Here is an 18,799-nt window from a genome sequence, read left to right on the forward strand (position 1 = left end):
TAAATTGTTGGGGGGAACTGAAAGGCTCTTACCGTACTGGTTACTTTGCAGCCCGGACATTTCCCCCAAAACACATATAGACGCGATCGCAACACAGAAGTACCTTTCAAATCCCATCATTTTTAAGACCTTCTAAATCATATTTAAGACCTTTCTTATTTTTTTGGTCATATTTAAGACCTTTTTAAGGCCTTAAATTCAGATGATCAAATTTAAGACTTTTTAAGACTTTTTAAGACCCCGCGGGAACCCTGATAGAGCTTATGTAACGCAGATGTAAATGTTTGCATAAGTAAAAGAAACAACACATATCTCCTTTGGAAATATCTCTTATCAGAGGTCTTTATTCCAGTTTGGTAAAGCCAACAGTTACTCTCCAAAGTTACATTCAAACAATCTTTCATTTACCTGAACCACAGGTAAACCTCCACATCCCCAGTTCAGAACTTTATTCCTCTGTTGGTCACACAACGATCACAACAATAGTGATTTCTCCCTCTTATCATATTCTTTAACATTCCAAGCATACATATTTATATTCACTATTTGTACAATATATTGTAATTGAGTCCATTCATCCATCCACCCCCCCCCCCTCGTCCACATGCACACACATAAACACTGTACAGATGTATCAATGGAGTCATGGTTCAAAGACGGTTGGCCTTAACATTTCATATCCATGAGTCAAGGAAAGACACAGCTGAGTACCATTTGTTTGTTGTTCAAGTTCTGGCTGCTGCAAGGTGATTTGTTCATAAAGCCAAACGGAGAAGGTGGCGTGCAGATATATTACAGAGTGGAAACCTCTCGTGTGTTCAGAGGACCCTGGTCCAGTATTTCAGGAATACAGGAAGAAGAACAAAGAAAGAGATGGAAAGAGGCAGAAGGGGAACGTTTAAAGGAATGACCATTTTCCAAAAAGACAATTATTCACCACGTTATCTTGAATTCTTCATTAAGAGCTTACTATTTAAAGCACTTCCACATGACTAGTCTCACGGAGGGTCAAATGATGCTCAAAAGTGAAACTTTGATGTCTTTTATAATGTAAGGTTTTATAAATAAATGGAATTACTAGCATGTGACAGGATAATTGAGCTTTACTACACAAAATGTGAGAGCTTTTAAATAAAGGGTTTAAAATACGTCCCAATTTACGTCAATTCATCAAACAGTTTTTCGAATTCTTCCTACCGTAGAGGGATACAAGAAAAACTACATCTTCTTCAAAAACGTAAGAAAACACGGGTCGAGTAATACAAGTGGTCATTTTGATGGTGAAGCATTCCTGCTGAAATAAAAGGAAAGACAAAGGGAGAACTGTACGGAAAGGGCAGTAAATGTTCATATCATTCCTAAATAAAAGCGTTCCATATCATCCCTTCTTCTCCACGTTGCTTCTCTTAGTGTCTAAACGTCTAAAGCCAAGCACAGCAGTTAGGTTTCTTCTCTTGGTTCCCCAGTGTGGTTCTTACAGGAGTGGTGACAGGTTATACAATACAGTCCAGTCTCCAACCTCCAATACTGACGCCTCCTTCTTACTTCGAGCCAACTGATGCTTTGGTCTCTGTGCAGTAGACGAGGCGTTCATGGCCCTGTATTAGGAATCCAGTGTCGGGACATTTGGACGTCAACTATTGCAGTAAAGTGGCACAAACGCAGCTGCAGGAGAAAATGAGATACTGAAAAGTGCAAACCTGTTTCTTGGTCGCTAGTTAGATACATCTATGGTTTGGTTTATGACACATTTGCGTAGCTTTGGTCCGGAGGTTGTACGAGAGGAGAAAGCCAGTGACTACAATTTGAGATGAAGAGAAGCTGAGTCGAGCCGATCCGAGCTAGGCTGTGTTCGGCAGGGCCACGCTGGGTTAGGAAGAGCTCTGCGTTGGGAGAGTGAGAGAGAAAAACAAGAGGCTCGTCCTCCAGCGTCTCTCTCTACCTGCTGAAAATGTTCTCGTACTCCAGCAGTATGAGCTCCACGATCTGGTTCTGGTACACCATGTGGACCGCGATGTTCCACGTCTCCTGTTCGGGGCGCAGCAGCGTGGGGCCGTACACGATGGCCACGCTCTGAGTGGTCATACGGTTCTCCTCGCCGTACTCGATCACCCTGGAGAGGACACATCATTTGGAAATGAAAATAAATCCTGACATAAGATAAGACTTTATTTATCCTGAAGGAAATTGTTGTGCCAGAGTTACAAAAATACAATACACACAGCAGCATAATAACAAAACTGTACACTAACAGTGCAGTAAAACGAGCAATTAAATATCTACAGGAAACATAGACGACGGTCACATAATTAAGTAAATATTCACAGTATTTAGTAGTGCAAAAAACGCAGTGGCAGATACGTAATTACACTAAAGCTTTAGATCTTAATAAGTTTGTGAGGCGTTTTGCTGAACAACATGGTAATCGCCGCATTCAGCTCTAATAGGCATGCCAACTTGATGCTCTGCTCACGGATGACTCGATGAGCATAAAAAACTCTTAAGATGATGACCTTACGTGCGTAAATATATTTTTTTCTTTGTGGGGTCTGCCCCCAAAAAACAGTTTTAAGTCCTGAGAAAGTCAAATAAGACGGTGTGTAAAACTACACTGCCCAGCCAAACAAAAGTAACCACTGAATTAACTAGGCCAGTAGGTAAGGGCATTCCACTGGATAATAATACCCCTGCATTCTAGCAACAACAACAATAATAATAATAATAATTAAAGCTGCAAGCAGCGTTGAGCGGGTCTTCGACGCTCCGCAGGCTGTTGTCCGCACGTCGAGGTGTGTGTCTAGGTGTCTCGAGGACTCGGCCGTTGGCAAACGTGGGAAGTTTCAGGCCGATCGGACAACGTACATGGGATTTACAGCAGTATCATAAACATTGTGTTTGATGGCGAGTGATCTGTCGCCATGGCAACGGAATTTGATGACACCCCATAATACGCCTAGATGTGTTGAGGGCTGCATCGTTATCAAACCTGTGAAGTTTTGGGCCGTTTGGAGCATGTTAACTGGAGTTATGAGAAAACCGTGTTTCACGGCGACCATTTTGTTACCCTGGCAACAACATTTGACGAATCTAAAAACTGACACATATATGTCTCGAGGGCTTGACGGTTAGTACACATGTGAAATTTGCAATATGGTGCTTAACGGCGAGGGATGCGTTGCCATGGCAACAGCTTGTCATCTGCAGTCTCGTGCCGTTTGGACCATTTTCCATTGATTTAAGACAACATTGTGTTTTATGGCGAGGGAGCGTTGCCATGGAAACGGCATACGGTGAGATCTCAGATTTCACGTAGAGCTGTTGAGGCATGGACCGGTGATATAAAAGTGAAGATTGGGGGACGATGGGACCGTGTCCATTGGAGTTACAGCGACACCGTGTTTTATGGCGAGGGATGCGTTGCCATGGTAACGCCATATTAAGTAACATCAAATTTGATGAAGAGCTGTTCAGGGCCGCAGTGTTAACCATCATGTGAAGTTTGGTGGCGTTCTGAGTATGTCAGTTGGCGTTATGACATCATCGTGTTCCATGGCGAGGGATCGCCTAGCATCGGAGCGAACGCCGTGCGAAAGAAAAAAACTTCCGTGATAACTTTGAATTGCCCATGTCTCGAGACGCTACCCGACGAATTTCGAGTCGTACGGATAAAGTTCCTGGGAGAAGATAGATTTCGTGCGTAGGACGAAAAACGCGATAAATCGCGTTTTTCCGACGCCAAATTCAAAATGGCCGGCTTCCTGTACGTTATTTTATACCCCTCCAAGAGGCTTTTTGGTTTGTCTCCGCACCCTAGATATGCGTAGCGAGTTTCGTTCGTTTACGTGAAAGTTAAAGTGGGGGGAGTTTACGTTAAAAACGGAAGTGGGCGTGGCCTACGCAATTTTTGACGCAAAGTTCCGGAACCAATTACACATCTGAAGTTGCACCACTTCTAACGCGCGTGCAAAATTTGGTGAGTTTTCAGATATGTTGCGGGGGTCAAAGAATGAGAAAAAGCCTACAAATATGGAGAAAAACTCAATATTCTTTAATTATTATCAACTCATAAATCCGCTATACTAGTATTACAGAGTCTCGATCGTATGCCTCAACCAAATTCGTCCAAATTATCATCAGCCTATCTAATCCTATTTGTGAAATTGTCCTAATTAGCAGTTAGCTTTCATCGCACATATCTGATCAGTTCATCTTTAAGTCACAGTCCACATTTGTGCCAGATCTGAAAAGGTTCCCTCTGCATTCCTTGAAATATGTTCAGGAGAACGAGGCGTACAGACAGACAGATGTTTGGAAGTTATTTCTGACGGACAACTCAAAAAGAGTATGCCTCAGGCCGCAGATGTCGCCAGAGAAAGGCAAACAAAGTGTGATTTGATTTGTCGGCATTATACACAGCAAGCAAAAGAAAAGGAAAAACAAATGATAGAGCAGTAAGAGAGTGTTGTTCTCACTTCCTGAGGTGCTTGAAGAGAGTCTGCATGGTGTCGTGGTTGCAGACGGGCAGCTGTCGGACCAGATCTTTGATGGACTGAACCCGCTGCTTGTAGTCTGGACTCTCTGCACAACAGAAAACACAACATTTATCAAAGTGAATCATCTGGATTCATCACAGAGTCTCATGCCTCCTTCTGTTGTTTCACTGACTACTTCCACATCCACAACATATGCAGTTTGACTTATTCCCAATAAAAGCAGGGTTGCCAACTCTCACGCATCTGGCGTGTGACCTTTATATATACAGTCTATGCGTGTGACACACGCTTTCACTCTCAATATCACGCTCTCACGCTGCCCAAACTATTCTCACGCCAAAAACAAGAATACCGAAGACTAGAAACGGTTTTGAAAACTTTTGTCACGTAGTGATCGTCTTCTCAATAGAACATCTTTGATAATGTCTTCTGGCCAATCAGAATCACGATAACGGCGTGGTGTTGTTGCAGGAAGTCCCGACGGAGAATACTTTTGCGGTAGTACATCTCTATATACATCGATACAACATTACGTGTTGATAGAAATCAACACGTAATGAAATAAGACCCCACGGTTTGATGATTGATAGGTGTGTGGGCTGTCTTTCATTTTGACACACAGAACAATGGGGGCTATCCACCCTTATCCACAATGTAAAGTAATTCACACAGCCTCTTCCCTCTTCTCTCTGTGAGGAGCAGCAGGTTCAGCTTTCAGAACAAAGTCACAAAAAACTAAAATGGCATTCATTTTTTTTAAATATGTCGTGTAGTAATAGATTTATTTATTTTTCTTCTCAAGAGAGTACCAGAATGTGTATTTTATGTTAGTATTTCAAAAAATCTCCTGGGGGAGAATCCCCCCAGACCCCCCCCTGCAGGGGTTGGGTTTTCAGCATGTCAACTCTTTCACTTGTGGGGAAATTGCAGGATTGGCTCCAGGTCGCCCTTTTTATTTACTACAAGACAAATGTGCCTTTTTATTTCATACAGTTCAATTTGGATTGAGACAGGGAAATCATCTAAACCTCACGCGTGGCGTTTCACTGTCGGGGGGAGCGTGTATGTAATTACATTGCAAATACTGATTTGAGCCCCACCACTGTATGGGTTAGCCCTACCATAGATTACCCAACAAAAATACTCTGGAGCCGCAACTGCCGACCCGTATTGCACATGCGCAGATCTAAGATCCAGTAGAAATGATAATAAAGTAAAAGTCTGCTGCTTATTGTTCTACTAGGCCAAAATAGAGTCAAAGAGTATATGAGAGTGAGAGTGTGTTAATTAATATATTTGGCAGTTTGGAGTAAGTCTGTAGATTTGTTTGTGTGTGTGTGTTTCATGTATAGGCCTCTCACGATAATTAATTTTGTTGGATACATTTTCCCGGAAATTATTGCGATAAACGATAATATTGTCGGCACCGTTGTATGACCATTTTAGACCACTGACATAATGATAATATATAATAATAATTCAAGTACATCCTTTCAAACTGCTAGTCACATCCTCATGTAAATGGCAATTTATCGAGGTCAGAAAAGTTATCGAGTTCATTTTTATTTATCGTACGATAAGTCAATTAATTGCTTATCGCGACAGGCACACAATAAAACAGTGGAAACAAACATGTTTGACTTTCATTAGTGAATGAAACTGTGTGCCCTTTATAGTCTGTGTCCATTATTGTGTATTTGTATATATTGTATATATATCCTATATGCCAAGGTCCCGCTGCTGACACGATAGCAGTCATTTTGTGCGCATATGTGTAATTAAACCAAATTAAACCCATGATATCAAAATCTCACTCCAGCCAGGTACCCAAAGTTGGCAACCCTGTAAAAGACAATATGAGTACTACGCTGTTTACAAAGAGGCTAACGGTACTGTTTCACAGTTTTTCTGGCTCTCCAAAATCCAGGTTCTTTCCGGGCCAACAACCGGGCTGAGTATGCTGAACTAGAGAGAGAATCGCTGGCAATGGGGCTACAACTACAACAAAATGAACATATTTGACCGTGATTTAATTGTAATACACGTTTCAAATGATGCCGAAGTAACAACATACTGATACCGGTTAGTAAAAACCATGAATTAATGCTTTGACAAGTCTGCAGACAGACGGCAGGCAAAAACCTTTTAAAATGTGTGTTTTCTGATGGAGATTGGCTAAGCTAACGTTGTATATCCCCCGACCGTCCACACTCACAACAACGGCCCCTACAGACATAAATAAAGCAGCGATTGTATTCACCATGACACAGACAGTCTGTGGTTTGTACTTGTTTAACTTTTGTCTAATTTCTGAACAGATATGAGGAGCTGTGAGCTTGAGTGCTAACAGCTAACGGCTGATGTTGTTTTTCTGTGGTTCGCATTGAAGATGACGTCACGGCTCCGCCTACACTGCGTTACTATAGTTACTGCCCATGCAGGTTGAAACTGTCACGGAAGAAAAGCGTTGAACTTTCCAAAGAAGTTCTATTTATTGTCTATTGGGCAGAAGTATTATCAGCTAAATGTACTCAGGTATCAAAAGTAAAAGTACTCTTTTATATAAGAGTTGTATTATTATACAATATTATAATATCTTGTTTTCATCATGAGAAAATACATGAGTTTTTTAATGTTGGACTTCGTCAATATGGAGCACATTTTGGAAAGTACTGAGTCAATTTGTAGAACATATATATCATATAAACACATGAATTTGTATAAAAAGCAACTACTTTTGTCAAATAAATGAAGTGCATTAAAAGCCTCTGAAATGTATTGAAGTACAGTGAAAAGTAGATTTAATCAAGTAACATTTTTTGGGTAGGTACTTTGTAATTCTACCCCACTACATTTCTTGAATACCTTTAGTTCATATGCAGATTTGTGTTAATGATGTGTGGAAAGTAGAAGTACCCGAATTATACTTAAGTAGGCTACATTACTTGAAGTAAATGTACTAAGTTACTTTCACCATTGTTTGTCACGATCTGTCTGTGTTGTGTTTTGTCTTGTCTTTTTCTGTCTCTGGTTCCTGTTTTGTTTTGAAATGTTTTCCTCCTTGTGTCTTCTCTGTTCCTTCTTCCTGTGTTTGCCTTCCTGTCTTTAGTTTCCCTGGTGTGTCTGATTGTTTGATTGTGTTCACCTGTTTGCCCTTGTGTTTCTGCCTCCCTTACCCCAGCTGTGTCTCGTCTTGTGATTACCCCTCCTCTGTATTTAGTCTTGTCTTCCCCTGTGTGCCTTGTCGGTTCATTGTTGGTTTTTCCTGTCTTCCTCCATGTCAGTCATGTTTGTTTCTCCTGTCTCCCACCATGTTGGTCACGGTCAGTTTTCTGTAGAACCTATGTGTTTCATGCCATGCTATTGTTAAGCTTTGAGAATAAAGCTCGTTTTGTTTCGAGACCGTTTACCTTTTCTGATAGTCTGCATTTGGGTCCTACCCTTCCACGCATTCCTGACAATTGTTAACTATGCAACTTTCCTTTTTAGAGAATGGGCTTCCACAAGTATACACATTTAAATATAGTGAAATACAGGCAGTTGTAGTTAGACTAGAAAAGGCATTTCCGGCTGAAAATACGTGTGAAAGCTGAATATGTTAATAGTTGAATGGTGACTGTAGCTGCTTTTAGCTAAACTGCTGAACTTAGCGGAGAAATGTAGAAAAGTGAAATGATTTGAATGAAAATGGTTAAATGTTATGGCACCTTGGACATAATACAAGAAGAACATCCTTTGTTTATTTTTGAAAGACAAACCTTTATTAATATCCAAACATTTAATTTGATCACACATCCCATCAGTAAAGTCTGTTCAATGATTTCATGATCAGATTTACTTCATCCACACAATCAGAATCTCAGCTATTTCAAACAGAATCATACATGATTTACTTATTGATTATTATCATGATAATTAATGTTCTATAAAACATCAGAGTACCCACTTTCTATTTGGATAACAACAATTAGTCTGCAAAACAATAACTGTAATATTATACAATGTATTTCCCAAAGAAAGACTCTAAGCTATTGACAGGAGAATAATAAATGATTGACTTATTGATTATGATCATGACAGTAAGTAATATCATTTTAAATAAACATTTTATGATGAAATAAGTGTTATAACCATCTGGGAACTCATTTGTTCCTTAATTTGGGAAGCAACAATAATATATAATCTGTCAAAATAATACATGTGATTATAAATGTCTCTATTGTTGAGAAAGTGGCCAGAATAAAATATCTACAATGAAAGAAGCTCTGGTGCTTTCTCTCTGAAGACTCAAGCTTTACAAGAGAAACAACAACATACAAATACATCAATATCGATATTCAACAAATATTCAGAGAAAAGTTTACATTTCCATGCAGAGAAATATGAGTTGAGGTGAACAGAAATCCTCCTGAGCAGTGACAGCCTCCATGGCTAAACAGACACAGGAAGGAGCGCCGCCTAAAGAAACTCCAACATTTACAGAACAACTCATGAGAAGATGTTAAAGCACATCCCATAATGTTTGATTGACAGCTGATCTCTGTGCAGTGAAGACATGAACAATCAGCTCTCAGCAACAATGATGGACACACAATGAGTTTAAGAAGTAGAAGAGTTCCTCAAATGACTTCAGGCTATTTCAGTTTACACAACTCAAATGTGTCTCCATAATCAAAAGCAACAAGCTGAACTCCAGCATGTAGCGGCTGAGTGAATGTGGTCTGGACTCTGTGGAGGAGGGTCATGGTTTCAGAGATGCTGTAGAAGGACAGAATACCTGCTCTGTGATCCAGGTACACTCCTACTCTGGAGGACTGAGGACCTGAGACGGGAGTTTTGATATTGTTGTAACGAAATGAATAACTGTTTTGGAAACAATCTAAGGACCAAGATTTGTCATTGTATCCAAATCCACATCCATACCCACCCCCCTGCTCTGCTGATATTCTTGTATGCGACTGCTACAAAAACTCTTCCCCCTTTCCACTCCACCTCCCAGTAACAACGTCCAGTCAGACTCTCTCTACTCAGGACCTGAGACCATTCAGTGAATCTGTCTGGGTGACGAGAATAAGACTGATGTTGTCCCATGAGTGTTGCTTTTCTGCTCCCCTCAGATAATAACAGCTGTGGGTGTGCTGTGTTTGGATCCAGTGTGATCTCCTGTGAATATTTTAAGAACCCAGCTCTGGTGGTGGGCTCTGCTGCTGACAGTAAAACATCCACTTCAGTCGGTGAGATGTTTGTCCATTCCTCTCTCAGGACCTCCTGTAGTTTGTCTCTGACTGCTGACAGGGCCGCCGTCACGTCCTCAAAGTAGCTCAGAGGACGGATGTTGATGCTGGATGAGTGTGTAGGTTCACTGAGGGCTGACAGTGAGGGGTAGCTGTGCAGAAACTGGTTGTGATCCTCTGTGTGAGAGAGCAGATTCAGCTCAGCGTCTCTCCTCTTCAGCTCAGCCATCTCCTGCTCCAGCTTCTCCTGAAGCTCTTCCCGCGTATACTGTCTGTTGTTTACCTTCCGACCTCAGACATGATGGAGATGGAGTCGACTGAAGTTGTGCTGTTTGTGCTCATGTTATACAGCTTTGTAACTTCGTTAATGCGGCCAGAGCCTGAGCCTATTAGGCGTCCGACAAAAATCCGGAGCCGCCACACGTCGAATGCTATAATCGCAAAGTTTCTTCAGCATCAAAGGCAGTTCAAAAGCTTTAGGAAAAGGATTGGCCGACGGAAAGCACACATGATTGCCATGTTTCACCGTAGGATGGCTGATACAGGATCTGTTTAATCGCCATGTCGGTTTTCTTTATTGCACTCTCAAGACATAACATTAAATAGAAATATTTTAAATGTAACTAAAGTGTCAGTTGTACATGTCAGTAAACATTGTCAATATAAAATAAAGTGTCAGTTGTACTATATAATAACAGTAATAACAATATAAAATAAACTCCCAGGTGTAGGGATAGTCTCAGCAGCAAACCCACCTTTATTATATATCTTCCTGAGACCCACTGCATCCGTCTGCCATAAACACTATGCAAACATACATGTTAGTTTTGGCCCATAGTGGACTCCATGTTGTGTTGTGTGAAATGGGGGGAATTAAAAGTTTAGGTCAAATAATATTTAAAATGATATAAATTGTCATATTTGTGTATGTGCCCCTGCCATTCCCCCACAAGGTTGCAACATTGATGATAAATGACAAATAAAGCTTTGCCAGTTTATAACCGATGAAACATGATGGTATCAGAATAATCACTTGCATGTGATGTATAGGATGCTACACAGGTCACAAAAGATAAAGTGTCAGGAGAAATAAGCTTAATCGCCATGTCGGTTTTCTTTATTGCACTCTCAAGACATAACATTAAATAGAACAATTTTAAATGTAAATAAAGTGTCAGTTGTACATGTCAGTAAACATTATATATAAAATAAAGTCATAACAGTAATAACAATATAAAATAAACTGTCCCAGGTGTAGGGATATTCTCAGCAGCATACACACCTTAGTGCAACGTTGTGTGTCGTGTGTCAGTATTTACAAAAACTATACCAAATAAACTGTTATTAAATGCAGTTTGTCGCTCATCCTGCCGCTGCGCCGACGCTTCCTCATGGCGCAGCGCCCACACTTCATCCTGGTGCTGCTGGCGCTCCATCTGCTGCTTGAACACTTCTGCCTGGCGCTCCATCGAGGTGAGCATCTTGTCCTCCGTTTCCTGGGCCTTGGTGAACAGCACCATCTGATCTCCACGCAGCGACTCATTCACCACGGCACGCCGGTCCTCCAACGCCTGGGCGGTGTCAAAGAAATTCGCATCCCGTGTCCGCTTTCCTAAGAGGGGAAAATAAGCAATATACAAGATCTGTTTAGTCGCCATGTAGTTTTACAACATACTAGGAATGTGTTTTTTGTATTTTCACAAATAGAATTAAGGTTTCACAAATCTGAAACTGTGTTATAAAGAATCTTTGACTCTCTGGGATAATCCAGTCCAGATTTGATGAGTCTAGGTATAGTGGTTTTAGATCAGGACCTGGTCTAATGTGGTCTAATGTGGTCTACATGTAAAAAAAGCACTGAAATCTCCCTTTTTTGTATTTTCACAAATAGAATTAAGGTTTCACAAATCTGAAACTGTGTTATAAAGAATGTTTGGCCTCTCTGGGATAATCCAGTCCAAATAAATCGGCTATGCAGCGATTTAAGAGGTTCAAACACGGAGGATTGTTCCTTTTGAAGAGTGCTTCATGTATGCTTGAACTTTGTTTAATGTTGTTGAGGCAAGTTAAACATAAAATATGATGAATATTATGAAATAAACATGATTGTGAACATCAGTTCGATGCGTAACGTTCTTTCAAGACAAAGTTACAGTGTGTGTACCTTTTGCGTTTGGTTGCTGGTAAGGAGGACGACCAAGAACTGTGATCTAGAATGCAAAGCTCGCTTGTTTCCAATCCCGAGAGTTGTCCATCCTCGCCTGAAACAGACGATTAGTGCCATGAGTTAGTGAAGCAAATTACAGAAACACTGCACAGTTATTCACAAGTCAAAACGTTTTCATAGCGGCGGAGAATATCTAGCTAGCTCGATGTAGCTAGCTCGGGGCCGGTGTTAGCCTATTATGGCTAGCATGGCTAGCTTGATCTACTGAGCAAATAAAAGTACATCTGAGACCATTATTGTGCAGATTAAAACCCCAGTGCATGTAGTTGATTTTACCTTCGTCGTGGTAGTCATCGTTGGCCACTGAATCCGCCGTTTGTAGTCCTGAGTTTCTTTATATTTAGCCGGCTGTGCACAATTCCCAGGTCGAGTGAAAGCTACCGAACTGGCTTCAGTAGCATTCCCTGGGTCGCCTCCTCGGCGTAGATCTCCAGAAGCGCCGACACCTCCTCATCATTTCTTGATGCTTGCCATAACTGCTTTCAAAACAAACACAACGCACGGAGCGTTGTGTTTTTGTAGCGAGGAAAACAATGGCGTCTCCACACAACATTTTCAGAGTTGTACGGGCGTGGTTTGCAATTCGCCCAGCCAATCAGCACTGGGGCACTTTTGGAGCACTTTTCACCCACAGAAAAGTACGCTAACTGAGCTGGCTCTAAAAATGGGGGTAAAAGTACCCGAGATTAAGTACGATTTTTGGTGTGAACGCGACATAAGGGGTACTCACGGAACTAAAACGCGAAAAGTACGGTGAAAGTACTCCGGTGTGAACGCGGCTATTGGAGTTTAACATAGCGAAAACTAGCCCCGCGGTTAACGGACATTTTCTGACTGGTGAAGATGATGAGCTAGTTAAGTAATGTAACCACAGTTAGTCTATGTGTTCTGATGTTAGTAACTATGTAGGCTAACATTAGTTAGGCTATGTGTTGTGGACTAATGCATTCAAGTTAGTTCACATTTTAGTTGTTATTGCCCCTGCTGACAATTGTGTGGATAATATGTAGCCTACAGTCAATGGCATTTCACATTTTGCTCTCCAGTGTATGTTATTTTAATGTTGATCCATAATACTATATATCTATATATTTTACAGGAGCATTGTTGAAATTCATAGGTCGAACTAAGCCTGCAGAACCACAAGTCAAGAGGACAGAGGAGCCAGATAGCAGTGGTGACTGAGACAGAATAAATAAGGAGAGAGGGCCCATGCAGAGAGGCAGACATCAGTAGTGAGGAATCAGACCCAAAAGACACGAGGACAGAGGAGCCAGATCGCAGTGGTGAGGAACGCACTGTCATTTAATTTCACTGTAATTTTACTTTTCACATATCACTTTATTCACTATTCAGCTTAGTTATCCTTGCCATGAAGGAATGAATGATTGAATGGATGAATGTTCTATATTATTTTAATGACAGATTGAACCACAGCAATATTGTTTTAGAGATTTTATATGTTTAACTGCTATGCCTGTCATCTCTGCTCTGTGTCATTGTGTTGTCTCCTGGGTTCTGTAGTGCCCGGAGTCTGTCTTTTTATTTTTTTCCTCCCAAACCCCATCCCCTTAGGACGCCTTTTGCCTCCTGTCAGGTCATCATTGTAATAAGAATTTGTTCTTAATTGATTTTCCTGGCTAAATAAAGGTTCTACTACTATTTATTCAGTTATTTTATTACTGGTACTGTTAATTGCACTATGCGTATTGTTGTATATTGTATATACGTATGTATTCACTACTATTTCTTACAAAATTGAGGGTTGTAGCTTTGTGTCAGTACATATTTCAGGGTTTTTCTATGCCTTTGTTAATCTAAATTCTAATACTCATAGGCGACTACAACTCCTGCCGATGCCGAGGCCCAGTTCTCCCTTCCCACCACCCCAGGCTCATTGTGCTAGGTAAAACTCTCATTCAATAAAAGTAGTCTTTTAAAGGTGGGGTAGGTAATTTTGGAGAAACCAGCTTGGGTGCGCTAGAATTTGAAAATACACAGCCGGAAAAAATCTGCCACTTCCTTACAGAGCCCCTCCTCCAACACACACAAACGCGCACATGACCAATGAGGGCACGAGATAAGTTTGTGCACAGATGGAAGGCTGACAGGCAGGTAGGCCATCCAGTCATTTCAGCCGGGCCGGCTAAAATGATTGGTCGTGCTTTTTACAGTACCACGGCTTCCACAGATGATATTTTTTTATGGATTTTTTGTCAAAGCACTTAAGATATTCATTGCTATCGGGATGTTAAGAGCATTCCATGGAATATAACAAAAAATGTATCTCGAGCCGGTTTCTCAAACTTACCTACCCCACCTTTAAAGATGAATGCAATTACATTTAAAAAAGTTTTAAACAGAACTGTTACAGATGCAGATGCTTGGTCCAAATTCCATAAAATATACCAACCAGTAGCGCCACACTCAGACGAAAATGTACAAAGCCTATTCTTCCACTATTTGTATTCCCACATTATTCACCAAGCCAGCCCATGCTTTAATATAGATATTATGGATATTGTTATAATTCCTGCTGTCTTTTGTGAACTTCTAATTATTTGTAATTGTTCTGTTCCACAGATGCTGTAGTAAACCACCATCCAGGGACCAAGACATCAGATATAAGAACATCCATTAACACAATAATTTGTGAGTTAAGGCACGAAAAAAACAAGATTGACGATCAAATAGGGTACAAGACTGTTTTTTTGGCCCTGTTCCGGACCTTGTTTTAATGAGTGATCAGCTCATGTTTAAAGTTGTCACCAGGTGAAACAAAAAACAAGATTGTTAAATAGGATAACAGACTGCTCTTTTTGGCCCTGTATGAAATAACAATGCATCATTTATTAACTATACCTATACAAAATGTAATACATTTTCCCTTCATTATGTTATAACTCCTCCTTTTGTAATAATTTGGGATATATTTACAGTTTGGTTATGGTTACATAATGAATATTTCAGTTTTTTAAAAGGGCAACTCACGCATTTTGTAATAACCATTGCAAAATGTAATAATTTATTACAAAATGCAGGAAAATGTATTTTATATTGCGTTCAGGCTGTTACAGAATGCAGCAGATTATTACAAAATGTGGGTTTTATTACATAATTACATGAAAATGTGTCATTACATAATGTGTTGTTTATAGGCCTTTTCTTTTATTCTTTCCTTGTCCTTCTTTTAATGAGTATTTTGATAACTGTTACACATTGATAGAAAAAAACAAATTAAGCTTCTCATTATTCAGACTCAGCTCTCAGCGCTTAAGCTTCTTTTAAATGTTGATAAAACCAAGGTAATAATCTTTTCAAAAGCTAAAAAGACACAGCCTGTTTTAGATATTGTAATTACGCAAGGAATAAAAATTGAAGTGGTTACCTGTTACAAATACCTTGGTATCTGGCTTGATGATTGTCTCACTTTTAAACTTCATGTCAATAACCTGCTTAAAAAACTGAGGGTTAGGCTAGGTTTCTTTTACAGGAACAAGTCCTGTTTCTCACTTGAGGCCAGAAAAAGGCTAGTCACTGTGACCTTTTTACCTGTACTGGACTATGGTGATCTGATCTATATGAATGCACCTGCCAATTGCCTGGTCAAGTTAGATGCCGCCTATCACAGTGCACTGAGATTTGTGACAAACTGTAAAGTATTAACCCATCACTGTACCCTGTATGCAAGGGCAGGTTTGCCTTCACTAACTGTACAGAGGCTCAGTCACTGGTACATTTTTATATACAAAGCCATGTTAGGGAAACTTCCTTCCTACATCTGCTCCCTGATCTCACGGCGAATTGTAAGTGGCTACTGCCTGAGATCGAATGCTGTGGTTTTATTAAATGTGCCAACTGCTAGGACTGTCTTAGGGAAGATAGCTTTTAGATGCGCAGCTCCGCTAACTTGGAACAGTCTGAGCAATTTGGTTCCACTAAATGTTTTTAAAGCAAGGATAGATACTATCCAATCGGAAACTGTTGGAACCTGTAAATGTTACTAGCTATGTAAACTGTAGTCACTGTAAATATGCTGTATGATGTCCTTTTTTGTTTTTCTGTTATGTTTATATGTATTCATGTGGAACCTACTTGCAGCAGGTCACCCTTGAAAAAGAGATCAATGATCTCAATGGGATTCACCTGCATACATAAAGGTTTGAAATGAAATGAAAGATTGTTTTTATCAGAACATGCATTTCTCCTCATTGTGAACATATATTGCACTCATGTTCAGAATATATAAAAAAAAAAAAAAAAAAAAAAAAAAAAAAAGTCCGGCAGTGGCTCAGTCAGTAGGGGCTTGGACTGGGAGCCGTAGGGTCGCTGGTTCAAGTCCCCGACCAGACCTAAAATATGGAGTGTGGACTTCTACTTGGAGAGGTCCCAGTTCACCTCCTGCCCTGCCGTGGTGCCCTTGAGCAAGGCACCGGACACCCCCCTTCCCCCCCCACTCCCATTGCTCCCCGGGCGCTGTACAATAGCTGCCCACTGCTCCTAGTACTAGACTCCTTGTACTAGGATGGGTTAAAAGCAGAAGCCAAATTTCACTGTGTGTGCTGTGTGCTCTGCATGTGTGACCATTAAAGAGGGTTTCATCCCTCCCTATTCTATTCTATATGGTACATACATGGTCTTTTATAAATCTGAATATATAGTGCATACATGTCCCCATATAATTGTGAATATATAGCGCATACATGTCCCCATATAATTGTGAATATATATAGTACATGTCCCCATATAATTGTGAATATATTCTACATACATGTCCCCATATAAATCTGAATATATAGTACATACATGTCCCCATATATTTGTGAATATATATAGTACATGTCCCCATATAATTGTGAATATATAGTACATACATGTCCCCATATAAATGTTAATATATAGTAAATGTATGTTCACATATATACACAACCAATATATTATATATATTTACATATATTACTCAATATATGGAAAGCGGCAATTACTGATGTATTATCCCATATATTGCAATATATTAACACAATATATTATTCTATATATCAATATATTGTAATATATTAACACAATATATTATTCTATATATCTTCAATATATTTTGTAGATATGAATAACTATGTTTTTCATGTTGATTATTAATCAGTATCAGTTGGTGTAGCCAACAGCAAGATTTCCTTTATTAAATCTTTTCAATTAACCAGTAAATCAGAAAACAAAATAATGCAATATATTGACAGTTAATATATGGGGAAATATATTTTCTTTGCGTAAGGGCAATGTCCTGAAATAGCTGAATAAGTTCATAGTTGAATGGTTTCTGCAGCTGAAAGTAGGCTGAAGGAGTTACATATCAGATGGACGTAGTAGTGTAAGTTCAAGTAGCATTACATCTATAGGGCTTTTCTTTTGAAGGGGTGTGTGGTTCTGGAGAGTGTGAGGTGTAGAAAAAGAAAATGAGATGTCTGACGTCAATAAATGGGAGGTACACCCATAAAAACAATGGTTAGGGAGGCAAAGGCCTTTGGTGTGTGTGTGTGTGTGTGTGTGTGTGTGTGTGTGTGTGTGGTAGAGATGTTCTGTGGGTGTGTGTGTGTGGTCGAGATGTTCAGTCAGTGTGTGTGTGTGTGTGTGTGTGTGTGTGTGTGTGTGGTAGAGATGTTCTGTGGGTGTGTGTGTGGTCGAGATGTTCAGTGTGTGTGTGTGTGTTGTAGAGATGTCCAGTGTGTGTGTGTGTGTGTGTGTGTGTGTGTGTGTGTGTGTGTGTGGTAGAGATGTTCAGTGTGTGTGTGTGTGTGTGTGTGTGTGTGTGTGTGTGGTAGAGATGTTCAGTGTGTGTGTGTGTGTGTGTGTGTGGTAGAGATGTTCAGTGTGTGTGTGTGTGTGTGTGTGTGTGTGTGGTAGAGATGTTCAGTGTGTGTGTGTGGTAGATGTTCAGTGTGTGTGTGGTAGAGATGTTCAGTGTGTGTGTGTGTGTGTGTGGTGGAGATGTTCAGTGTGTGTGTGTGTGTGTGTGTGGGAGAGATGTGTGTGTGTGTGTATGTGTGGTAGAGATGTTCAGTGTGTGTGTGTGGTAGAGATGTTCAGTGTGTGTGTGTGTGTGTGTGTGGTAGAGATGTTCAGTGTGTGTGTGTGTGTGTGTGTGTGGTAGAGATGTTCAGTGTGTGTGTGTGTGTGTGTGTGGTAGAGATGTTCAGTGTGTGTGTGTGGTAGATGTTCAGTGTGTGTGTGGTAGAGATGTTCAGTGTGTGTGTGTGTGTGTGGGAGAGATGTTGTGTGTGTGTGTGTGTGTGTGTGGTAGAGATGTTCAGTGTGTGTGTGTGGTAGAGATGTTCAGTGTGTGTGTGTGTGTGTGTGTGTGGTAGAGATGTTCAGTGTGTGTGTGTGTGTGTGTGTGGTAGAGATGTTCAGTGTGTGTGTGTGTGTGTGGTAGAGATGTTCAGTGTGTGTGTGTGTGTGTGTGTGTGTGTGTGTGGTAGAGATGTTCAGTGTGTGTGTGTGTGTGTGTGGTAGAGATGTTCTGTGTGTGTGTGTGTGTGTGTTTGTGTGTGTGTGGTAGAGATGTTCAGTGTGTGTGTGTGTGTGTGGTAGAGATGTTCAGTGTGTGTGTGTGTGTGTGTGTGTGGTAGAGATGTTCAGTGTGTGTGTGTGGTAGATGTTCAGTGTGTGTGTGTGGTAGAGATGTTCAGTGTGTGTGTGTGTGTGTGTGTGTGTGGTGGAGATGTTCAGTGTGTGTGTGTGTGTGGGAGAGATGTTCAGTGTGTGTGTGTGTGTGTGGTAGAGATGTTCTGTGTGTGTGTGTGTGTGTGTGTGTGTTTGTGTGTGTGTGTGTGACGTTTCTGACAGTTGTC

At 40.5% G+C, this 18,799-nt stretch overlaps 1 long non-coding RNA gene across 1 annotated transcript; it reads right to left on the bottom strand.

Annotated features, from left to right (window-relative positions):
* Nucleotides 1-313: 313 nt before the first annotated feature.
* On the bottom strand, nucleotides 314-4,603 carry LOC117500178. The gene is made up of 2 exons (XR_004557769.1): nucleotides 4,473-4,603; nucleotides 314-2,113 (listed from the first exon to the last, which is right to left on the bottom strand). It is a non-coding gene; the product is annotated as an uncharacterized LOC117500178 (long non-coding RNA).
* Between the last annotated feature and the right edge of the window lie 14,196 nt (nucleotides 4,604-18,799).

The sequence above is a fragment of the Trematomus bernacchii genome, unplaced genomic scaffold (genome assembly GCF_902827165.1).
Source record: "Trematomus bernacchii unplaced genomic scaffold, fTreBer1.1, whole genome shotgun sequence".
Taxonomy (NCBI): Eukaryota; Metazoa; Chordata; class Actinopteri; order Perciformes; family Nototheniidae; genus Trematomus; species Trematomus bernacchii.